The 23,583-nt window shown below is 45.4% G+C and overlaps 1 non-coding gene and 2 pseudogenes across 1 annotated transcript; 2 read left to right on the forward strand and 1 right to left on the reverse strand.

Annotated features, from left to right (window-relative positions):
* Nucleotides 1-2,091: 2,091 nt before the first annotated feature.
* LOC123154266 (pathogenesis-related protein PRB1-2-like) lies at nucleotides 2,092-2,560 on the forward strand (annotated as a pseudogene).
* Nucleotides 2,561-5,217: 2,657 nt separating this feature from the next.
* On the reverse strand, nucleotides 5,218-5,325 carry LOC123155103 (U6 spliceosomal RNA). Its single transcript, XR_006477222.1, has one exon. It is a non-coding gene; the product is annotated as a U6 spliceosomal RNA (small nuclear RNA).
* A 9,816-nt stretch (nucleotides 5,326-15,141) lies between these two features.
* Nucleotides 15,142-21,884, forward strand: LOC123153149 (bark storage protein B-like; annotated as a pseudogene).
* The last annotated feature ends 1,699 nt before the right edge of the window (nucleotides 21,885-23,583 follow it).

Below are 23,583 nucleotides of genomic sequence, written 5' to 3' on the forward strand. Positions count from 1 at the left end.
AGTGCGGCGGCAGCGCGACACATGGCTGAGACCCAGCAGCAGTGCCTTGGGTCTGCCGCTTCTGCGTTGAGGTGCCACGCCTGACAGGTGCCATCGTCGGCGGCCTCGGCTGAATAGCACCTCGCCCCACGGCCATCGGTAGAGTTGCAGCCGGCACCGGCGGCCGGATTCCTTGACCACCGCGCCCGGCGGCTGGAGTTACAGCCGGCACCGGCGGTCGGAGTCCTTGACCACCGCGCCCGGCGGCTGGCACGGCTCCCACTGCCTGCGCAGGACGCGGCCCTGGCAAGATTCCTCTTCCGGCCACACCCGTAGGTTGAGACCCCTGTGTGGCGCCACGGTCAGCCGGCAGCACCGGCCACTGGCCTTGTGTAACGCCGCCGCCACGGGCCGCCGGTGTCACTCCGGCGATCACCTGCTTGTTAGGGCCGGAAGGTGCTGCATCCCCCCGTCCCGCCATCAGGGGAGGGATCCGAGTCACCCGCCCCGGACCACAGCGACGGAAGCCCGATGAACCGTCGCGGCGCATATACCTAGGGCACAGCTTCGGCGGAGAAGAAACGCACAGCGATACACGCTCTCACGTACGCATGCAAGGGCTATTAGCCTCGCTGCTCGTGGACCCTGTGGATACCGGGTTGGCCTGGGCCTCATACCGGGCCAACTCCGGCCCACACAGCGATGCCATCCGATGGGCCTCACACCCATCGTCAGGCCGCCCAACCAAGCCCAGCAACGAATTCAAACGCCGCCGCCTGGCTACCCCGATCGGGATCTCACCGGACGACTGTACCACCGTCGGCTCCGGCTGCCGGCCCTTCTTCCGGCGACTGGGCACTACTTTCCATTCCGAACCGAGAAAATGACCGAATGTAAGGGCCGGAAGACGTACCTTTGGAAGCGGGCCACGCCATGCCCGGATCGCCGTCGCCGCCGTCCTCCGGTGCACGACGCGGCGAACAATCTCGACCCTTTCCGTCTTCTCCAATCCGGTCCTTGCCGGATCGTCCTGCGGGATCGCCTCATCCACCATCAGCACAACCTCATCCTCTGAATATCCAATCCTGAAAGCCTCGCATATGTGATCTGAAGGCGTAGGTGACGCCGCCTCCGGTGGGCAGGCATGAAGATGCCGTCCGTCGTCGTCACCCTCCTCCTTGTCACTCTCCACTAGCGCCCAGAATCGTCCTCCGACTCGCCGGTCGCCGCCGGCGCCTGGGTCGCGAGACCCGTCTCTAGACATTGTCCAACCGGGCGACTGCGAGTCACGTACACAGCAAATCCCTACCAGAAAGTTACGTGGACATAGAAGAATCCAGTACGCACATTCTAGTAGTAGCCGTAGTACACGATCTGCAAAGAGCGTGGTCTAACAACTTTGAGGGCAAACAATGGGATAGTCCAAGTATGCTCCTACTGGAACCATGCGTACGTGATATACATTAGCCACTCACGACTTCACGGGTTCTCCTTCTGGATAGGGGTGTAGAGTAGAGACTAGTTATCAACGTTCGTAACAAATTCCAAATGAGAGAGACTCCATCGATCGAGTTGCCTCATGCATATGTCTTGTTCGTGGAATTCTTTGCCACTCCTAGAAAATTCCTTGCCATGGTGCTAGACTTTCCAGGCAAACTGCAGAAATCTCTCGCACAAATCCACTACACCTCGGTACTTAAGCTATACGTACAGAACCAAAGCTAGCTAGTGCAGGCACATACAAATCATTTTGAGCATCTCCAATCGACGCGCTAGATAAGCCGCGCGCTCGAAAAAACAGCTGCGCGCACAATCAAAACTAGCGCTCCAGCAGCCGCAATAAAATCCCGCACGCGGTAAACAAGATCCAACGCGCTGGGAAAAACGGCATCGCGCACCACATATTTGGTGCATCCGCTCGCGCGCGATGTAAAATCTGGACTGTTGCAGCCTGCAGGTGGGGCCGTCGGATTGGGCGCCATGTTTTTGTGAATCTGATAAACTTCTTCATCGCTCCCACGCGCAAAAAGGACTATTTTAACGCTGCAAAAACAATTAGCGCGCCGTACAACCACGCGTCTGTTGAAGATGCCCTTAGGCCCCGAACTAAGAATGCAAACGCCCAAGCTAGCCATCTTGCTCGCCCTAGCCATGGCAGCCACCATGGTTAATCCTTCCGAGGCGCAGAATACGCCGCAGGACTACCTCTCATCGCACAAACGCCGCCCACGCCGCCGTCGGGGTGGGCGCGGTGAGCTTGAGCACGAAGCTGCAGGGGTTCGCCCAGAGCTACGCCAACCAGAGGATCAACGACTGCAAGCTCCAGCACTCGGGCGGGCCGTACGGGGAGAACATCTTCTGGGGGTCGGGCGGCGCGGACTGAAATGCGGCGGATGCGGTGAACGCGTGGGTGGGCGAGAAGAAGGACTACGGCTACCGCTCCAACACCTGCGCCGCGGGGAAGGTGTGCGGGCACTCCACCATGGGCTGCGCTCGCGTCGTCTGCAACAACAACCGTGGCGTCTTCATCACCTGCAACTACGAGCCCGCCGGGAATATCGTTGGACGAAAACCATACTAGCTATGATATCTTCGCAGTAATCTTATGTCCCTAATCTTAGCTGTGACAGTACATACACGCGTACGTATATAGCCTCTCGTCCCTAATCTCATGCACCTTTCACCCGCAAAAGAAAATCTCATGCACCTTCGTATTTCTAAGCCATAGTGGGAGTAACTTAGCTAGTAACATACCGCACTTCGAGAAAATTCTGCTTGTGTGGCAAGTAATTAATGAGAGGTGGTAACATAATATGTTAGAGCAAGTACAATAGTCCTATTCAGCAGGCTGCAACAGAGTCCACATCAGCAAAAATCTGAGCTGGAGAGAAAAAAAGAAAGGAGAGAGAAGGAGCGGGCTCTTCGTAAAGCGCCGGGCTAAGACACAGAACACGAGAGCCTTCCGCCTGCTTGCAGCCGATGCGAGCGCTAGTGCCGCCGCTTCCGATCCCGTGCGTCTCCCTTGCCTCGTGCGCTTCTCCTTCCACCTCCGCGCGCGAAATCCATCTTTCCCTCGCTCCAAATCGCTTGGTGCGCGCCAAATCGAAGCTTTAAAGCCTCCAGCTTCCCCCAAATCGCCACCACCCCAAACCCTAGAACAGCTGTCGGCGCCGCATCAAGGAGATGGGTCAGCAGTCCAAAAGGACGCGTGCGCCGATGCCTCAGGTCGTCCCGCCGTCGCTGCCTCAATTCCTTCCGCCGTTGATGCCGCATCTCGTCCCGCCGTCGGCGCCACACCTCGTCTCGCCGCGTCGGCGCCACACCTCGTCCCGCCACCACGCCAGCCCGGACCAGGTGCCTCGATTCCTCCACGGCCACCAAAGGCAGCGGCGGCCTCTGCACCATGCTGGCTCCCCAGACACAAGGCCCTTTGTGGTACACGAATGTTGATGATCTGAATCCAGAAGCATGGTATGTGTTCTCCCCCTGTTTACTAGTACAGTCTTGCTATGATAGCCTTCTGTTTGATACATTTCACCTGTTTACGCATATCTGGTTAGTTAGTACTGTCATGCAATGCTAGCCTGCTATGTGATACATTTGTTTTTCTGCTTATCTAAACTCTGAACATGCAGATGGTCTTTGTTGATGTCAAACTGTCAAATATTTGCATGATATGCAGCTATGCGTTTCTGTATGATATGAATCCACATGTATTTGATATGATGCTCAGCTGTTGTAATTTAAAAATGGTTATGACAGAAACAGAAAGCAAATAAGGGTATCCATCTTATCTAAAACTCTGAACATTTAGAATTTTCCCTAATGAATTAATTAATTTTCTTATAATTAACCAGCATGCTAGTCTCCTTGACGGCCTTTGTACTGTACTTAACTAGTAATAAGAAAGCCTTCCTTATATTTCAGTAGATTAGAATACTGTCTAATCAATCTTAAAAGTTACAAATGAAAGCAAGTTAGCAGTGTACTAAACTACTAATAATCATTCACACTTTGGTTCCCGGGGTTATATGTTGATGCAGATGGATTCGTTGCTCCATTTACCATCAAAACTAATGGCTTATTTGCATTGTCTCTTGTTTCGTTAATGTTTTCTTAAAAAGACTGGTGTAATGTTTAAGTGTCGATGTCATGGTGTTATGCGCCATCAGTTTGTTGATCGTCGGCGTCAAGATTAAAACTAACGGCTTGTTTGCCGAGTGTCTTATTTAGTTCTATGTTTGATTAATGCTTCCTTGGAAAGACTCAAGCAATGTTCAACTGTTTTGTCATGGTGCTATGCGTACCTGTTTCTTGCTTGTTTATTAATTAGTTTTCCTTGGTATGATCTATTGGCATGAATGGAATATATGCATACATAATTATTAAAATTGCTTGAATATTGATCAGTTTTTTTTGGTATATCCGGTATATCCTATTGGCATGAATGGCAGATATATGCTCATTGAAATGGCCACAAAGGTGTTGTATGCATTGGATCACAACAGGTGTAAATATTAAATGTCCATGTATTTATTAGGGCCAGTCTTAGAGCCAACCTAAAAGCCAGCTTATTGTGTGGGAAGGCTTTATAGATGATGTGGCAGGGGCTTATAGCCAGCAGCAGGCTGTGCTATTAACCATGCTCTTACTGTAACATAGCGTTTTTCAAGGCAAGATGAGTATGAGCTAATAAATAAAGTCATCTATGATATTACTATTATGTTACTTTGCATTATAAAGGTAGTAACTTAGGCCCTGTTTGGTTCTGTTGTGGATTTCTAAAAGCAGCTGTGGAAAATCTGCTGTGGAAAAACAGCTGTGGAAAATCTGATGTGAAAAGATGTAGGTCATTTGGCAAACCAGCTGATACAACTTTTTCAGATTTTGCCCCGCAGCGGAATCAGATTTTGGAAAGCACGTCCTGGGCTGCTTCCGCTTTTGGTTCAGATTTTGGCAGCGGATTTCTGGAATCGGATTCTGCTGGGTTCGCCCTTTGGTTCAGATTCTGCTGCGCGGCAGCGGAATCCGTCGATAAAAACTGAACCAAACAGGGCCTTAGTCTAATGTCATATGCATGACACTAGTCTAAGTTACTCCCCACTATGACCAGCCTAACTAGCTAGGGGGACCGAGCGAGTAAATAAAAGGAATGCCGTAAATGCCATGTATTCCATCCTGGACTGTAATAAATAGTGAGCTTTTTTATGGCACACTTAAATAAATGTGAATCTTTCATTAGCTGTTAATCTGATCTAGATTTGTTTGTGTTATACTTATGCAGAGACAGGGGTCATGCTAATCTTCTTTGTATCATTGCAATTTAATTGGATGTCCCCAAGGGACACTGCTAATCTAATCTAATCTAATCTGATGGATGATATTGAATGCTACTTCAATCAACATGGGTAAATAGGGGTATGCCACCTAAAACAATCTGAGGAGTACCATGTTTGTAGGGATTAAAATGTTATCTAAATTATATAAAAATGAAATAAAAGAATTATTTTGTAATGTACTTCAGTAATTTTCTTCTATTTTCGTTTAACTGGGGTAATCAAGACTGTTTTGATCTGATCTCGCCAAAAATCTAGAACTTAATCTCTCTGCACTTGATTGACCAGGGATTCTCTTTACAACTCAACTGATCATGAACTTCTCATTTCGCGATGAGCAAACGTTAAGGATATATAAGTTGAACATGTGCGCACTGTTGGGGAATGTAGTAATTTCAAAAAATTTCCTACGCACACGCAAGATCATGGTGATACATAGCAACGAGATGGGAGAGTGTTGTCCACATACCCTCGTAGACCGGCAACGGAAGCGTTGACACAACGTAGAGGAAGTAGTCGTATATCTTCCTGATCCGACCGATCCAAGTACCGAACGTACCGCACCTCCGAGTTCTGCATACGTTCAACTCGGTGACGTCCCTCGAGCTTCGATCCAGCCGAGTGTTGAGGGAGAGTTTTGTCAGCACGACGGCGTGATGACGGTGATGATGTTCTACCGAAGCAGGGCTTCGCCTAAGCATCGCTACGATATGACCGAGGTGGAATATGGTGGAAGGGGGCACCGCACACGGCTAAGGAACGATCACGAAGATCAACTTGTGTGTCATGAGGTGCCCCCTTGCCCCCATATATAAAGAAGGGAGAGGGGGAGGTGCCGCCGGCCCTAGGGGTGCGCCTGGAGGAGTCCTACTCCCACCGGGAGTAGGACTCCCCCCTCTTGCCTTGTTGGAGAAGGAAAGGGGAAGGAGGAAAGAGGAAAGGGGGGCGCCGCCCCCCTTCCTTGTACTATTCGGACTAGGGGGGAGGGGGCGCGCGGCCTGCCCTGGCCGGCCCTCCTCTTCTCCCTTAGGGTCCATGTAGGCCCATTAACCCCCCCCCCCCCTCGGGGGGGGGGGTCCGGTAACCCCCCGGTACTCCGATAAAATCCCGATTTCACCCGGAACGTTTCCGATATCCAAATATAGGCTTCCAATATATCAAACTTTATGTCTCGACCATTTCGAGACTCCTCGTCATGTCCGTGATCACATCCGGGACTCCGAACAACCTTCGGTTCATCAAAACACAAAAACCCTAATTACGATCGTCACCGAACTTTAAGCGTGCGGACCCTACGGGTTCGAGAACTATGTAGACATGACTGAGATACGTCTCCGGTCAACAACCAATAGCGGAACCTGGATGCTCATATTGGCTCCTACATATTCTACAAAGATCTTTATCGGTCAGACCGCATAACAACATACGTTGTTCCCTTTGTCATAGGTATGTTACTTGCTCGAGATTCGATCGTCGGTATCTTAATACCTAGTTCAATCTCGTTACTGGCAAGTCTCTTTACTCGTTCCGTAATACACCATCCTGCAACTAACTTATTAGTTGCATGCTTGCAAGGCTTGAGTGATGTGCATTACCGAGAGGGCCTAGAGATACCTCTCCGACAATCGGAGTGACAAATCCTAATCTCGAAATACGCCAACCCAACAAGTACCTTCGGAGACACCTGTAGAGCACCTTTATAATCACCCAGTTACGTTGTGACGTTTGGTAGCACACAAAGTGTTCCTCCGGTAAATGGGAGTTGCATAATCTCATAGTCATAGGAACATGTATAAGTTATGAAGAAAGCAATAGCAACAAATTAAACGATCAAGTGCTAAGCTAACGGAATGGGTCAAGTCAATCACATCATTCTCCTAATGATGTGATACCGTTAATCAAATGACAACTCATGTCTATGGTTAGGAAACATAATCATCTTCGACCAACGAGCTAGTCAAGTAGAGGCATACTAGTGACACTCTGTTTGTCTATGTATTCACACATGTATTATGTTTCCGGTTAATACAATTCTAGCATGAATAATAAACATTTATCATGATATAAGGAAATAAATAATAACTTTATTATTGCCTCTAGGGCATATTTCCTTCAGTCTCCCACTTGCACTAGAGTCAATAATCTAGATTACACAGTAATGATTCTAACACCCATGGAGCCTTGGTGTTGATCATGTTTTGTTCGTGGGAGAGGCTTAGTTAGCGGGTTTGCAACATTCAGATCCGTATGTATCTTGCAAATTTCTATGTCTCCCACTTGGACTAAATCCCGAATGAAATTGAAGCGTCTCTTGATGTGCTTGGTTCTCTTGTGAAATCTGGATTCCTTCGCCAAGCCAGTTGCACCAGTATTGTCACAAAAGATTTTCATTGAACCCGATGCACTAGGTATGACACCTAGATCGGATATGAACTCATTCATCCAGACTCCTTCATTTACTGCTTCCGAAGCAGCTGTGTACTCCTCTTCACATGTAGATCCCGCCACGACGCTTTGTTTAGAACTGCACCAACTGATAGCTCCACCCTTTAGTATAAACACGTATCCGGTTTGCGATTTAGAATCGTCCGGATTAGTGTCAAAGCTTGCATCAACATAACCATTTATGATAAGCTCTTTGTCACCTCCATATACGAGAAACATATCCTTAGTCCTTTTTAGGTACTTCAGGATGTTCTTGACCGCTGTCCAGTGATCCACTGTTGGATTACTTTGGTACCTTCCTGCTAGACTTATAGCAAGGCACACATCAGGTCTGGTACACAGCATTGCATACATGATAGATCCTATGGCTGAAGCATAGGGAACATCTTTCATTTTCTCTCTATCTTCTGCGGTGGTCGGACATTGAGTCTTACTCAACTTCACACCTTGTAACACAGGCAAGAACCCTTTCTTTGCTTGATCCATTTTGAACTTCTTCAAAACTTTGTCAAGGTATGTGCTTTGTGAAAGTCCAATTAAGCGTCTTGATCTATCTCTATAGATCTTAATGCCCAATATGTAAGCAGCTTCACCGAGGTCTTTCATTGAAAAACTCTTATTCAAGTATCCCTTTATGCTATCCAGAAATTCTATATCATTTCCAATCAATAATATGTCATCCACATATAATATCAGAAATGCTACAGAGCTCCCACTCACTTTCTTGTAAATACAGGTTTCTCCAAAAGTCTGTACAAAACCAAATGCTTTGATCACACTATCAAAGCGTTTATTCCAACTCCGAGAGGCTTGCACCAGTCCATAAATGGATCGCTGGAGCTTGCACACTTTGTTAGCTCCCTTTGGATCGACAAAACCTTCTGGCTGCATCATATACAACTCTTCTTCCAGAAATCCATTCAGGAATGCAGTTTTGACATCCATTTGCCAAATTTCATAATCATAAAATGCAGCAATTGCTAACATGATTCGGACAGACTTAAGCATCGCTACAGGTGAGAAGGTCTCATCGTAGTCAATCCCTTGAATTTGTCGAAAACCTTTTGCAACAAGTCGAGCTTTGTAGACAGTAACATTACCGTCAACATCAGTCTTCTTCTTGAAGATCCATTTATTCTCAATTGCTTGCCGATCAACGAGCAAGTCAACCAAAGTCCACACTTTGTTCTCATACATGGACCCCATCTCAGATTTCATGGCTTCTAGCCATTTTGCGGAATCTGGGCTCACCATCGCTTCTTCATAGTTTGTAGGTTCATCATGATCTAGTAGCATGACTTTCAGAACAGGATTACCATACCACTCTGGTGCGGATCTTATTCTGGTTGATCTACGAGGTTCGGTAGTAACTTGATCTGAAGTTTCATGATCATTATCATTAGCTTCCTCACTAATTGGTGTAGGTGAAATAGAAACCGGTTTCTGTGATGTACTACTTTCCAATAAGGGAGTAGGTACAATTACCTCATCAAGTTCTACTTTCCTCCCACTCACTTCTTTCGAGAGAAACTCCTTCTCTAGAAAGGATCCATTCTTAGCAACGAAAGTTTTGCCTTCGGATCTGTGATAGAAGGTGTACCCAACAGTTTCCTTTGGGTATCCTATGAAGACACATTTCTCCGATTTGGGTTCGAGCTTATCAGGTTGAAGCTTTTTCACATAAGCATCGCAGCCCCAAATTTTCAGAAACGACAACTTTGGTTTCTTACCAAACCACAGTTCATAAGGCGTCGTCTCAACGGATTTCGATGGTGCCCTATTTAACGTGAATGCAGCCATCTCTAAAGCATAACCCCAAAACAATAGCGGTAAATCTGAAAGAGACATCATAGATCACACCATATCTAGTAAAGTACGATTACAACGTTCGGACACACCATTACGCTGTGGTGTTCCGGGTGGCGTGAGTTGCGAAACTATTCTGCATTGTTTCAAATGTAGACCAAACTCGTAACTCAAATATTCTCCTCCATGATCAGATCGTAGAAACTTTATTTTCTTGTTACGATGATTTTCAACTTCACTCTGAAATTCTTTAAACTTTTCAAATGTTTCGTACTTATGTTTCATTAAGTAGATATACCCATATCTGCTTAAATTATCTGTGAAGGTGAGAAAATAATGATATCCACCACGAGCCTTAATATTCATCGGACCACATACATCTGTATGTATGATTTCCAACAAATCCGTTGCTCTCTCCATAGTACCAGAGAACGGCGTTTTAGTCATCTTGCCCATGAGGCACGGTTCGCAAGTACCAAGTCATTCATAATCAAGTGATTCCAAAAGTCCATCAGTATAGAGTTTCTTCATGCGCTTTACACCGATATGAACTGAACGGCAGTGCCACAAATAAGTTGCACTATCATTATCAACTCTGCATCTTTTGGCTTCAACATTATGAATATGTGTATCACTACTATCGAGATTCATCAAAAATGGACCACTCTTCAAGAGTGCATGACCATAAAAGATATTACTCATATAAATAGAACAACCATTATTCTCTGATTTAAATGAATAACCGTCTCACATCAAACAAGATCCAGATATAATGTTCATGCTCAACGCTGTCACCAAATAACAATTACTTAGGTCTAAAACTAATCCCGAAGGTAGATGTAGAGGTAGCGTGCCGACCACGATCACATCGACTTTGGAACCATTTCCCACGCGCATCGTCACCTCGTCCTTTGCCAGTGTTCTCTTAATCCGTAGTCCCTGTTGCGAGTTGCAAATGTTAGCAACAGAACCAGTATCAAATACCCAGGTGCTACTGCGAGCTCTAATAAGGTACACATCAATAACATGTATATCACATATACCTTTGTTCACCTTGCCATCCTTCTTATCCGCCAAATACTTGGGGCAGTTTCGCTTCCAGTGTCCAGTCTGCTTGCAGTAGAAGCACTCAGTTTCAGGATCAGGTCCAGATTTGGGTTTCTTCTCCTGAGCAGCAACTTGCTTACTGTTCTTCTTGAAATTCCCCTTCTTCTTCCCTTTGTCCTTTTTCTTGAAACTAGCGGTCTTGTTAACCATCAACACTTGATGCTCCTTCTTGATTTCTACCTCCGCAGCCTTTAGCATTGCGAAGAGCTCATCCCTTGCATGTTATAGTTCATCATGAAGCTCTTGTAGCTTGGTGGCAGTGATTGAAGAACTCTGTCAATGACACTATCAACAGGAAGATTAACTCCCAGTTGAGTCAAGTGATTATGATACCCAGACATTTTGAGTATATGTTCACTGACAGAACTATTCTCCTCCATCTTGCAGCTATAGAATTTATTGGAGACTTCATATCTCTCAATCCGGGCATTTGCTTGAAATATTAACTTCAACTCCTAGAACATCTCGTATGCTCCAGGACGTTCGAAACATCGTTGAAGTCCCGATTCTAAGCCGTAAAGCATGGCACACTGAACTATCGAGTAGTCATCAGCTTTGCTCTGCCAGACGTTCATAACATCTGGTGTTGCTCCAGCAGCAGGCCTGGCACCTAGCGGTGCTTCCAGGACGTAATTCTTCTGTGCAGCAATGAGGATAATCCTCAAGTTACGGATCCAGTCCGTGTAATTGCTACCATCATCTTTCAACTTTGCTTTCTCAAGGAACGTATTAAAATTCAACGGAACAACAGCACGGGCCATCTATCTACAATCAAACATAGACAAGCAAGATACTATCAGGCACTAAGTTCATGATAAATTTAAGTTCAATTAATCATATTACTTAAGAACTTCCACTTAGAAAGACATCCCTCTAATCTTCTAAGTGATCATGTGATCCATATCAACTAAACCATAACCGATCATCACGTGAAATGGAGTAGCTTTCAATGGTGAACATCAATATGTTGATCATATCTGCTATATGATTCACGCTCGACTTTTCGGTCTCAGTGTTCCGAGGCCATATCTGCATATGCTAGGCTCGTCAAGTTTAACCTGAGTATTCTGCGTGTGCAAAACTGGCTTGCACCCGTTGTAGATGGACGTAGAGCTTATCACACCCGATCATCACGTGGTGTCTGGGCACGACGAACTTTGGCAACGGTGCATACTCAGGGAGAACACTTTTATCTTGAAATTTAGTGAGAGATCATCTTATAATGCTACCGTCAATCAAAGCAAGATAAGATGCATAAAAGATAAACATCACATGCAATCAATATAAGTGATATGATATGGCCATTATCATCTTGTGCTTGTGATCTCCATCTCTGAAGCACCGTCATGATCACCATTGTCACCGGCGCGACACCTTGATCACCATCGTAGCATCGTCGTCGTCTCGCCAATCTTATGCTTCCACGACTATCGCTACCGCTTAGTGATAAAGTAAAGCATTACAGCGCAATTGCATTGCATACAATAAAGCGACAACCATATGGCTCCTGCCAGTTGCCGATAACTCGGTTACAAAACATGATCATCTCATACAATAAAATTTAGCATCATGACATGACCATATCACATCACAACATGCCCTGCAAAAACAAGTTAGACGTCCTCTACTTTGTTGTTGCAAGTTTTACGTGGCTGCTACGGGCTTAGCAAGAACCGTTCTTACCTACGCATCAAAACCACAATGATAGTTTGTCAAGTTGGTGTTGTTTTAACCTTCGCAAGTACCGGGCGTAGCCACACTCGGTTCAACTAAAGTTGGAGAAACTGATACCCGTCAGCCACCTGTGTGCAAAGCACGTCGGTAGAACCAGTCTCGCGTAAGAGTACACGTAATGTCGGTCCGGGCCACTTCATCCAACAATATCGCCGAACCAAAGTATGACATGCTGGTAAGCAGTATGACTTATATCGCCCACAACTCACTTGTGTTCTATTCGTGCAAATAACATCAACGCATAAAACCTAGGCTCGGATGCCACTGTTGGGAAACGTAGTAATTTCAAAAAAATTCCTACGCACACGCAAGATCATGGTGATGCATAGCAACGAGAGGGGAGAGTGTTGTCCACGTACCCTCGTAGACCGGCAACGGAAGCATTGACATAATGTAGAGGAAGTAGTCGTACGTCTTCCCGATCCGACCGATCCAAGTACCGAACGTACGACACCTCCGAGTTCTGCACACGTTCAACTCGGTGACATCCCTCGAGCTCCGATCCAGCCGGGTGTTGAGGGAGAGTTTCGTCAGCATGACGGCGTGATGACGGTGATGATGTTCTACTAACGCAGGGCTTCGCCTAAGCACCGCTACGATATGACCGAGGTGGAATATGGTGGAAGGGGGCACCGCACACGGCTAAGGAACGATCACGAAGATCAACTTGTGTGTCATGGGGTGCCCTCTTGCCCCTGTATATAAAGGAGGGAGAGGGGGAGGTGCGGCCGGCCCTAGCGGTGCGCCTGGAGGAGTCCTACTCCCACCGGGAGTAGGACTCCCCCCTCTCGCCTTGTTGGAGAAGGAAAGGGGAAGGGGGAAAGAGGAAAGGGCCCCCCCCCCTTCCTTGTCCTATTCAGACTAGGGGGAAGGGGGCGCGCGGCCTGCCCTGGCCGGCCCTCCTCTTCTCCCTTAGGGCCCATGTAGGCCCATTAACCCGCCCGGGGGGGGGGGGTCCGGTAACCCCCCGGTACTCCGGTAAAATCCCGATTTCACCCGGAACGTTTCCGATATCCAAATATAGGCTTCCAATATATCAATCTTTATGTCTCGACCATTTCGAGACTCCTCGTCATGTCCGTGATCACATCCGGGACTCCGAACAACCTTCGGTTCATCAAAACACAAAAACTCTAATTACGATCGTCACCGAACTTTAAGCGTGCGGACCCTACGGGTTCGAGGACTATGTAGACATGACCGAGACACGTCTCCGGTCAATAACCAATAGCGGAACCTGGATGCTCATATTGGCTCCTACATATTCTACGAAGATCTTTATCGGTCAGACCGCATAACAACATACGTTGTTCCCTTTGTCATAGGTATGTTACTTGCCTGAGATTCGATCGTCGGTATCTTAATACCTAGTTCAATCTCGTTACCGGCAAGTCTCTTTACTCGTTCCGTAATACATCATCCTGCAACTAACTTATTAGTTGCAATGCTTGCAAGGCTTGAGTGATGTGCATTACCGAGAGGGCCTAGAGATACCTCTCCGACAATCGGAGTGACAAATCCTAATCTCGAAATACGCCAACCCAACAAGTACCTTCGGAGACACCTGTAGAGAACCTTTATAATCACCCAGTTACGTTGTGACGTTTGGTAGCACACAAAGTGTTCCTCCGGTAAACGGGAGTTGCATAATCTCATAGTCATAGGAACATGTATAAGTTATGAAGAAAACAATAGCAACAAACTAAACGATCAAGTGCTAAGCTAACGGAATGGGTCAAGTCAATCACATCACTCTCCTAATGATGTGATCCCGTTAATCAAATGACAACTCATGTCTATGGTTAGGAAACATAACCATCTTCGATCAACGAGCTAGTCAAGTAGAGGCATACTAGTGACACTCTGTTTGTCTATGTATTCACACATGTATTATGTTTCCGGTTAATACAATTCTAGCATGAATAATAAACATTTATCATGATATAAGGAAATAAATAATAACTTTAATATTGCCTCTAGGGCATATTTCCTTCATGCACATGAACACGTCACTGTGTACCATCAACACCGGGGATGATACACCACAACTCACATCAAAGGAGACCCGGCCAGAAGTGCAGTATTCAAGCAATCCCCACATGCCTAAGGGGGCCCCCGTCAGGACACGCGGCAGCTATGGACTGCCCTAGATCGACCCGATCGCCCCTAGGGCCTCGAGTTTCGCCGCCCCGCAACAAGAAAAACTAGAAGAAGAAAAACTAGGGTAAAGGAGATACGGTAAAGATTACATAGTGATAGATTGATTGTTCGATTGTGTACTGTTCAATTGGCCGTCACCTCTCATCTATTGATGAAGCGGCTAGACTTCCCGTATAAGAAAAGGACTACCAATCATGTCCAATATGTCCAAAATTAACCGAATTCAGAATTAGGAATGCCTAAAACAGTAGTTCGGTGAAGGATGACGCCATGACAATAATGGTGGGGTGATGCGTTCAACGACACATTATGGTCTGTGCGTTACTATTGGGGCACTGCTGCAGGCCGGGAGGGTGCCGGTGCTGCGAGATGGGTCATCGTGTTGCAAAGGCGAGCAACGAGCGTCAGTCGCAACTCTATCCGGATGGCGATACAGATGCATTCAATGACATGTTCTGGTCCGTGCGCTACTCTTGGGCATTGCTCATCGCACTGCTGCAGGCCGGGAGGGCACCGATGCTGCGAGATGGGGCGTCAGTGCTGCAAAGGCGAGTTCGGTCCTAGCTCTCTCCGGATGGCGATATGGAGGCATTCAACGGCACGTTCTGGTCCATGCGCTACTATTGGGGCACTGCTCGTCGCACTGCTAGAGGCCGGGGAGGGCGCCGGTGCTGCCAAATGGGGCATCGCTGCTGTAAAGGTGAGCGTCGGTCCTAGCTCTCTTCGGACGACGATACGAGTAGCTGCAACCGGTGCACGCAGATGCTGCAATGCGCGCATGACAATGTCTGAACCGGCAATGTGAGAAGCTGTAGCCGGAGCGTGCAAAAGCTGCTACAGCGCAGAGCGGTGCTGGTACCGGCGACGCGGGAAGCTACTATGGCAAAATAGAAAAGCTGCATCCAGGGTGTGGGCTTGCTGGGGCCGGCCACTGGTGAAGCTAAGACAGGGGATGGGGCGAGTCCAGGATGCTGCAACTGGTGAGCGAAATTGCTGGAACTGGCAACCTAGGTGCTGCAATGGGGACATCAAACATCTATGGACGGGTTGCTACAAAGCGCCACAGAAATGCAACCATGGGTTGACGAAGCTGGAACCGTGTACTAACGGAGCCGGCAGGCTGCCTATGCGCTGTTGCAAAGTTGCTGGAACCGGCAATTGTCGTTGCTGGAACTGGATAGCGGAGATGCTACAATCGGCCATTCGTCGGACAAGGAGAAAAGCTGCATACCACGATGAAAGATCTGGTGCGAGTTACTACGGTCACTGCAACAGCTGGGAATGTGGTAGCGGCGAGCTGCGACAGATGTGCTGCAACCGCGTCCTCATTTGACGGCTTGGGAGCTTTGTATAGGACATATGCGGTGTGACCGGCCAAAATTTGGGCCGATAGACCGGTGCCTCGTGTTCGCCGAAATCATTACACCCGTTCTGACAGTTTTCCTAGAAAGTCCTATTTGACGAAATTTCACCGAACGCAGCCTATACTCTCGGTCTGCCCATTTCATTGAAAATTTCTATCGTGTTTGTTGATTTTTTGACCCCTTTTTTGTTTGTGTTTCCATAAATCTATATTCTTTGGCCCAAGCTTTGGTTTTATTCTGGTTTTCTTTTATTTTTTTAGTTTCTCCTTTTGAGTGTTTTCTTCTGGTTTTCCTCTTTTTATTTTGTTACAACGGTATTTTTTTTTTATTAATAAATACGTTTTGGTATACATTTTTCAAATATACGATGAACATTCTTTTTAAAACATGGCAAACATTTTTAATACACGATGGACATTTTAAGACACAAGATGAATATTTTGAAAAATACATTGAACATATTTCATCTACAGGACAAACATTTTTCAACATACGACAAATATTTTTTTAAATACATTAAGGTTATCAAAATAAAATGGAAAATACTTTTTAAATATGAGATGAACATTTTTACATGTCTGATTGTATGTAAGTTTTTATATTTTAGCCTGCTAATTGATTTCTTTTCCATGAAAAAAATGGGATGTTAATGGCAGCCCTGTCAAAGGTGTTTTCCCTCGTGTTTGACACACAGGTACCCACTGGCCACAGGATGAAAAGAGAAAAGAACATACACACGAGTTCATGGAAGCAAACACACAATTGCAACCAGTCCAAGCCCATAGATACATCGAATACATCGATGTTGAACACAACCACAGCGGGCTCAGAGGAGCGCGTCATATCATCTAGCGTCCACGTAATTCCCATGTATAACTTCATTCCTTCCTCATAAAGAAACTTTGGCGATGCTCAACGGTGTGGCGTTGAAGCATCACTTGTTTGAACAAGTTTTCCTGGTTTGATCTAGAGTGTTTCATTCCTGGTATCTCCTATTCTCAAGCTAAGCTAGGCTCTTCTTTTTTATTCCTTCTTTCTTGCATTATTGCTATTAAAGAGCGTAGGAGAAATTTGCTATGTGGTGAAACTCAATGACTCAGCGAAGCACGAAGAGAACTGCTCACTACATTGGTTGCATATATATGTACATGTATATAAGTTGTAAGTCATATAAGATGTTGTTGGTGAAACTATTTATGACCCGTCGATTTTATGCGATGTTTTTAACAAAACGTAGCCAATGCTTTACATATGGAGGCAAGGGACGCCTTTTCATGTGATCTTAGTCTAGACTTATGCTTTTAGTTTCAGATGTGAGAACCAACTTATTACGTAGTTCCTTCTTGGTTAATTAATTTACTTTGGCAAGTGCCCCGTCGCGAGAGCTTGCACTGTAGCTAAGAATGGAGGAGTCTTGTGGGCGGAATTGTTGGGGAACGTAGTAATTCAAAAAAATTCCTACGATCATGCAAGATCTAACTAGGAGATGCATAGCAACGAGAGGGGAGAGTGTGTCCATGTGCCCTCGTAGACCGAAAGCGTAAGCATTTAGTAACGCGGTTGATGTAGTCGAACGTCTTCACGATCCAACTGATCCAAGTACTGAACATACGGCACCTCCGTGTTCAGCACACGTTCAGCACGATGACGTCCCTCGAGCTCTTGATCCAGTTGAGGATGAGGGAGAGTTCCGTCAGCACGACGGCGTGACAACGATGATGATGAAGTTACCGGCGCAATGCTTCGCCTAAGCACTACAACGATGTGACCGAGGTGTTAAACTATGGAGGGGGACACCACACACGGCTAAGAGATTGTCTGTTGTGCCTTTGGGTTGCCCCCTCTGCCTCCGTATATAAAGGGGGAGGAGGAGGTGGCCGGCCAAGGGAGGGGGGGGCATGGGGGGAGTCCTACTTGGACTCCTAGTCCAAGTAGGATTCGCCCTCCCTCCTTCCTTCCACCGGAGAGGAAAAGGGGAAGGGAGAGAGAGGGAGAAGGAAAGAGGGGGGCCTCCCCCCTCCCCTAGTCCAATTCGGTTTGGGCAAGAGGGGGGCGTGCGCCTCCCCACGCGGGCTTCCTCCTCTCCTCCAATATGGCTCAATAGGCCCAATACTTTCCCCGGGGGGTTCCGGTAACCCCTCGGTACTCCGGTAAAATATCTGAATCACTCGGAACCATTCTGATGTCCGAATATAACCTTCCAATATATGAATCTTTACCTCTCGACCATTTCGAGACTCCTCGTCATGTCCGTGATCTCATCCGGGACTCCGAACTAACTTCGGTCACCAAATCACATAACTCATAATATAAATCGTCATCGAACGTTAAGCGTGCGGACCCTACGGGTTCGAGAACTATGTAGACATGGCCGAGACACATCTCCGGTCAATAACCAATAGCGGAACCTGGATACTCATATTGGCTCCTACATATTCTATGAAGATCTTTATCGGTCAAACCGCATAACAACATACGTTATTCCCTTTGTCATCGGTATGTTACTTGCCCGAGATTTGATCGTCGGTATCATCATACCTAGTTCAATCTCGTTACCGGCAAGTCTCTTTACTCGTTCCGTAATGCATCATCCTGTAACTAACTCATTAGTCACATTGCTTGCAAGGCTTATAGTGATGTGCGTTACTGAGAGGGCCCAAAGATACCTCTCCGATACACGGAGTGACAAATCCTAATCTCGATCTATGCCAACTCAATGAACACCATCGTAAACACCTATAGAGCATCTTTATAATCACCCAGTTACGTTGTGACGTTTGATAGCACACAAGGTGTTTCTCCGGTATTCGGAAGTTGCATAATCTCATAGTTAGAGGAATATGTATAAGTCATGAAGAAAGAAATAGCAATAAAACTAAACGATCATAATGCTAAGCTAACGGATGGGTATTGTCCATCACATCATTCTCTAATGATGTGATCCCGTTCATCAAATAACAACACATGTCTATGGTCAGGAAATTTAACCATCTTTGATTAAAGAGCTAGTCAAATAGAGGCATACTAGGGACACTCTGTTTGTCTATGTATTCACACATGTACTAAGTTTCCGGTTAATACAATTCTAGCATGAATAATCAACATTTATCATGATATAAGGAAATATAAATAACAATTTTGCTATTGCCTCTAGGGCATATTTCTTTTAGGAATTTGAGAAGGGGGATAAAGGGGTGTAGGAAGACATGCTAGCCAGCACACCTAGTAGGGCAGAGTGTGCGGCCACTTGTGCACAAGGCCGCTAGTAGCAATTAAGCCGGTAAAATTCACATGGTTTTTTGCACATATCTTTATCTTTAAAGGACATAGGCTTTCATAGTTTTCCATACGTCACCCTTTTAGATTCGTTAATTTTACGTTAACATCAAAATTGATGGATGAGATTTCTTTCCCACTTGTTTTTCTTTTCCTTCTTATTTTCCTATCCTATATATCAAGGGGGGGGGGGGGGGGGTGTAACGTTGCCTGTTCGCTCACCTCCTTGTTTTTTAGTTGAGGGGGTGACCGATCTCTCGATCGGATTATTTTCCATCCCTCCGCATGGGCCGTTGCATGGAACTAGGCCTACGTCCTAACATGTACGGTTTTCTACTATGGTCAACCCATATAATGGTGGGAGGTGACAACATGCCCGAGGAAATCATCCCAGCCACCCGCACACTTTTCATATAGTATGAAAATATGTGCGTGTTTAAACTCTGATGTACACTAAACAAAAGAATCACACTAGTAAAAGGTAAACACGTCTGGATCGACACCAAAGATTTTTATAAGAACCACCATGCGTCATTACAATCGAGAAGATATTTCCAACCACCTCACACTTTGACCTCACGACTTCACAAGAACTCTACTATTCTGATTTTACTTTTTCTTTTCAGAAGTCCAAATCATAGAAACAATCATTTACAGAACTAACATTTGGTAAGCCTATGGAAGAATTTACCGTCCGGAATGCAGGAGAAAACATGCTAGGGTCTCTGAAATACAAAAATGAGGAGCTATACTTAGTTGGTAAGCCTATGGAAGAACTTTTTTGCTTACCTGTAGACTTGGCATGGTTCAAAATAGCAGGACATAAGGTGAGAGATACTCTGTATGTAAGCAGTATAGCAAGTACTACATGCTTATGCTGAAAACTTGTACTAATTGTGAAATTTCTGTAGGTCAACCTTGAAAGATGTAATGACACTTTCTGCTTACCAAAAACCCAACAAGTGATTCCTAGGCTAAAAGGAGCCTCAGCCAACATGTTTCTAGACAATGCTGAATACCAGAAGTTCCTTTTCAAAAAAATTGGGCTGTCAAAAATTTATGAGACCGACTGATTCGCCGTTCTGGAAGGGACTTATGAAAACGAAGGATATGTTCTTTCGTAGGGTCAAATTCTTGGTTGGCAATGGGATGTCAACAAAATTTTGGGAGGATACGTGGTTAGGAAAGACGCCTCTGGCCTTACAATATCCCACCCTTTATAATATTGTGCAACATAAGAAGGATTACGTAGGTATTGTCATCCAAACTATTCCCTTGAACATCCAGTTCAGACGTACGTTAGCGGGTGAGAGATGGACAGCCTGGATGCACTTGGTTCGGAGATTGATTGAAGTTCGACTCTCCGACATGCCGGACTCAACACAATGGAAGTTAACTAAAAATGAGATATTTACGGTGAAATCTTTTTATACGGATCTGATTAATTCTGGCCCTCTCTCACGGTCACTACATATATGGAAGGTTAAGGTTCCTTTGCGGATTAAAATTTTTATGTGATTTGTCCACAAGCAAGTAATACTCACCAAGGACAACCTTCTTAAGAGGCGATGGGTTGGTAATTCACGGTGTTGTTTTTGTGCTCAGGATGAGACAATACAACATTTATTCCTTGAATGCCCACTTGCCAAGTTACTTTGGAGAACGATTCATATAGCCTTTAATATCAATCCACCAGTAGATATTGCGTCTTTGTTTGGGACGTGGTTAGCTGGGGTTGAACAGATCATGGCGGCTCGTATTCGGATTGGAATATGTGCGTTATTATGGGCTATATGGAACTGCAGAAATGATATGATTTTTAACAGACAACACAACTTAACTTTTTTGCAGGTTATCTTCAAAGCTACAACTTGGATCCGTACGTGGTCCTTACTCCTGTGGACTCCAGGAAGCCTTTGGTTACTGGGTGCAACCAATGGGAGATGGTGGCTCGGGTTATATTCAACCGGTTCGGATGGCGTTCGCATAACAGGATAGGAGTCTAGAGAGCTTATCTTTATTATCACCGTTATGGTTGTTTTTGTCCACTTGTATTTTTCCGGGTTATGTACTTTGCTTTGCTCCGTTTGCGAGCTGTAAGACCTTTACGTTGATACTCTCTGGATTTTTAATAAGAGGGCCGCATGCATCATCATGATGCAGAGGCCGGGGGTATACCTCCATTTTCAAAAAAAATAAAAAAATTATGAGGAGAGCCCAGCTGTGGGGATGGTGGGTTTTATATCTTATCTCTCACAGGTTTTGCTGAGACATCTGCCAACATTTGCGCTGCATCATTTCAGTTCAATCACAAAATTTAAGATATCACTACAATTAAGTGAACTTGCTAACTATTTTAACAGACAACAACGTCTCCTGGCATACCTATCATTATGTTTCGTGGAGTATCTGATTTGGCTAGAGGGGAGCCAACATGGTCATCAAAAAGCCTGATGAACCTCACATTTTTTTTTGCGAGTGCACATTTATTAATACACTCAAAGTGGCAGTGGAATTCATTGCTACAATTGGCAGGCATAAATCAACGCCATCAGTACCAAAAGTTCTAATATCTGAACCAAAGAGAGCTGCCATATCCATCGCATCTGAAAAAAAAAGCACAGTAGTTGGAAACTACATTCAGAGAAAAGCGATCCTTGGCTTCCAAGTAGACTAATTTTCCAATAGAACAATTAAGTGTTCAATGTATACTCAATTATAAACATGCCTATGTCGACCCATTCTATTTTGAGATAATCCTTGAACAAAATGGGGAATGAAAAATATGAAACAAAAAAACAAGATGATGAGGCCGAGCACAACATCACGTTATAACTTTTTCTTCCCAGATAAAGCAAAACAAACTTGCACCAGGATGCGTTGATGCATTGATAGTAGATAGAAAAAAAAATCTGTAAACCTCGCATCGGTTCAACACCCCCAAAATGCAACTCTACCGTTTAATTAACCACCCGGAGAAGTGCAGCAGGGATTTATCGTGTCGGAGAAACATGGCAATTTTGGATTGCATGTTGTCTAGGATGGTGACAATATGATACTACCAGATCTACCCAAGTTGCGAACAAGATCAAGAGATCACGAAGATCGTCCCTTCAGCACTACTGCCGGGGTAAATCAGATGGTCCACTACCACCGGTATACGATCACTTCCGAACTTTATAAGGCATGCACGTACCTCCAAAATCAGTTCCTGCTCTACTACATTTCCTGAGCAGACATGAACTTTGGATCCGTCTGCTCGAGAGTAAAGAATGGTGTGGCATTTTATCATCCCTCGGGAGCTAGTTTTTCTTGTTTGATCCAAAGTGTTTCATTCCTGGTGTCTCCTATTCTCAAGCTAAGCCAGCATCTCATTCTCTCTTTCTTCTTTCTTGCTTTGTTGCTATTAAAGGAAAATTTAGCTATGTGGTGAAACTCTATGACTCGCCAAGCATGAAGGGAAGCACTTATCCCGATGGTTGCTTGTGTATATATACATGTACAGAATTGTTAGTTGTATAAGGTACGGTTGCTGAAACTACTTAACACTTGTCGATTTATTAAGATGTTTCTCACAGAACGTAACAAATGTTTTTTATATGGATGCTTTATACATGGAGGGCAAGGGACTCCTTTTCTTTTAAGCTTAGTCCAGGCCTGTGCCGGTCATTTCAAATTTGAGAACCAACTCACCTTGTTCTCTGTTGGTTGACTAATGTATTTTGGCAAGCGCCCTGCTGTGAGAGCTTGCACTGCAGCTTGGTATGGAGGCGTCTTGTGGGCAAAGCAGTGGCGGAGCCAGAACTTTTGTGAAGCCTGGGCAAGCTTGAGCCTAAGTGTCTAATTTGGAAATCAAAATCAAATGTTCCGGTACACAATATATAAAATAGCCCCAAAATTCAGAAATACAAATCCACAATAATAACGAAGTGAAAATATGAACATAGTAGTCATGGAAATGTAATTTTAAAGTCAGCTAGTATATGATATTTCAATATTCATTTTTATACACTACCCCAATCCGTTTCTTTGTCAAGTATGAAAGTACTCGGCGAAGGCCGATATCACCTCAACAACCAGTTTGCCGAGTGTGACACGGGACAAACCCTACTCCGCACACCCACTTTCGTCTAAGAGAGCTTCTCCCAGTTCCTTCCCTCACATACTTGGCCAGGTGTCAAAATGAGCTACTCAGCAAAATAAAGTAGGTAGACACAGGGCTGCAACATGGCATGTTGTGTTTGCCAAGTACCTTCCATACCATACTCGATGAAGATAGGACAACTGAAGCGCGGCACGTGTCCTCAATGTTTGCCAAGTTTTTTTTTTCTGATAAAGGGCTTTTCATTGAATTGAAATATCGAGTTGATACAATC

The sequence above is a fragment of the Triticum aestivum genome, chromosome 7A (assembly GCF_018294505.1).
Source record: "Triticum aestivum cultivar Chinese Spring chromosome 7A, IWGSC CS RefSeq v2.1, whole genome shotgun sequence".
In the NCBI taxonomy this organism is placed as follows: Eukaryota; Viridiplantae; Streptophyta; class Magnoliopsida; order Poales; family Poaceae; genus Triticum; species Triticum aestivum.